We start from the raw sequence: 2,500 nt of genomic DNA, 5'->3' as shown, positions 1-2,500 counted from the left end.
CCCTGTGTCAGTTGAGCAAACATTTACAGACATCTTGCAGCTTGGAAATTTTGGATGGATGAGAGCCAATAGAATATATAGTACCCGGCTTGAAATTAAGCACAGCCATGGCTGATGCCAGTGTTGCATGTTTGGCCCATTTAAAAGTACTCTTAATGTGTTGGGTGATATGATATGCTTGAGAAGACCTGTTGAGTCAAGTAAAACCAAAATCGTAACCATGGCCAGTGCCCCCTGACTGGCTCCTGTGCTGGTGGCATGTAAAAAGCACCATTCAAGCATGGTTGATGCTAGGTCTACCTAACTGGCCCCTGTGCTGGTGGCATGTAAAAAGCACCATTTGTACATGGTCAATGCTAGGTCTGCTTAACTGGCCCCTGTGCTGGTGGAATGTAAAAAGCACCATCCGAACATGGCCGATGCCAGTGCACCCTGACTGGCTTCTGTGCATCCAAATATAAAAAGCATCCACTACACTCTTGGATTGGTTAGCATTAGGAAGAGCATCCAACTGTAGAAACATTGCCAGACCAGATTGGAGCCTGGTGCAACCTCCTGGCTTGCCAGTCCTCAGTCAAATTATCCAACCCATGCCAGCATGGATCAGGAAGGGCATCTAATCATAGAATACTGACTCAATTTTTTTGAAGCAATCCATTCCAGTATGGAAAAGGCAGAAATAAAAATAAAGCTAATAATCATGATGATTGATTTTTCAAATTTTGTAGCGATCAATTTTGTATTTCATCCATCTGGAGGCAATAATACAAAATACCAATTATTTACTGAAATCGACTAAATTGACTAACCCCTTCAAAGAAGTCAACTTTACTAGTCAGCCTTTCAAAGTCGATACAATGAATTATTGCTTAATAATATCTATCATATTAATAGATCAACTGAACAGATAAAATAAAACTTGGCCATTAAAAGAACTATGGAAGTGGGTGTTGGTGTATTGACCTGACTCAATCTCTGATTTATCAAAATACTAACAGAATTTCTTCCAAATGGAATTCATTGATTCTTGAGAATCCATGAGCTGTGTTCAAAATTTTAAAAGGCTGTAGGGTAATATGTATAATTTGTACTGTAACTCTGTAAAATTTAATTATCAAGTTACATATAGATTTATGAACTGTTTCAAAGAATGGCAAAATTTGAACCCAGAATGTGCAGATCTAGAACAAATACCAGAAGGCATTTTTTGGGGGGGGATGCTCTAACAATTCAGACAGGTTGCTGCCCTAATAATAATATTAATTTCTTCTAGTATAAACACAAAGCTAGAAATTTGATGGGATAGGTACAGTTGATTAAATCAACCCCAGTTCTTGACTAATACTATTGATTGTCAAAAGAATAAAAGGCAAAGTTGACTCAGTATGATTTAATCTCTGAATGTAAAGAACCAAAAGAAATACCATAAGGCATTTATTGTGACATTGTAATGATTCTTCCAGTGACCTTGGCAGGATTTGAACTCAGATTGTAAAGAGTCATGACTACATATCATAAGGCATTTTATGTGATGACCTACCAGTTCTTTCATTGCATGACTCTTATTTTGATGTTTAATATGCACACAACAAGGCCGTAAATATGAGAGAAAGGAAAACTGGAGATTAAACTAAGTCACTATTTAACTTCTTATTTTATTGACCACAGAAGACTGCAAACAAAAGTCAACCTCGGTGGGATTTGAAACTCAGAACACAAAGAGATAGAATTAACTTCTGTAATAAATTTTTCCCTGATGCTCTATTGATTCTCCTTTTCTGCTACACTTGCAGGAGCTGATAATACTACTACTAGTAAACAGTACTTACTGTACACTGAAATCTTTTGCTTTATGCTACACTATGGAATATAGAAGTATTCATGAGATTTTACAATACAGTGGCATCTAAATCTCATCTAATGGGAAAATATTATAGAAAATTTTGGTGTAGTGGTGGTAGTTTGAAATAGTAATAGTAGTAGTGTTACAACATAATTTGCAGCACTCACTTTTGTTGTTATTGTTGTTGTGTAGTTCTGTTTGTTTTAGTTTAGATAGAAGTAGATATGGTACAATTCATTTAACGACAACACAGTAAACATAAGTTACATACTTGCATTTTTATTTCTTGTTTGGTTTTGGTTTTTCAATGAATATACCGCATTGCAAGAATGAATAAAAAATCAAGTGAAATAACAAAGAAAAAAAAAAGAAAGGAAATATTTAATTTCTATTTTCTTTAGTTCTAAATATGAAATTCTCTTTGAATTTTATTGAGTAGGAAAACCCAATTATCAATGAAAATGAAAATTGTTGCAAAGCCTCGAATGAAAATGTTTTACATGAAACAATTTTCTGACATGTAATTTTTATTTATTATTGTTATCTTTATTATTATCATTTACAACTTTCCTAATTCTCGCTGTTTATATATTTAAGCATCTTTCCTTCATCATTTTGTATTATCCTTATTCTCCCTCATCCATTGCTCTCCTTGTA

General features: G+C 34.4%; 1 protein-coding gene across 3 annotated transcripts in view; it reads left to right on the top strand.

Moving 5' to 3' along the window:
- Positions 1 to 2,500, top strand: part of LOC115218042 (general receptor for phosphoinositides 1-associated scaffold protein-like) — a 287,072-nt gene that overhangs the window by 100,498 nt on the left and 184,074 nt on the right. The gene's annotated exons all lie outside the window — the stretch shown is intronic.

Source organism: Octopus sinensis, linkage group LG1, assembly GCF_006345805.1.
Source record: "Octopus sinensis linkage group LG1, ASM634580v1, whole genome shotgun sequence".
NCBI classification, from domain to species: domain Eukaryota; kingdom Metazoa; phylum Mollusca; class Cephalopoda; order Octopoda; family Octopodidae; genus Octopus; species Octopus sinensis.
This window is presented reverse-complemented; position numbering and strand designations above follow the sequence as displayed.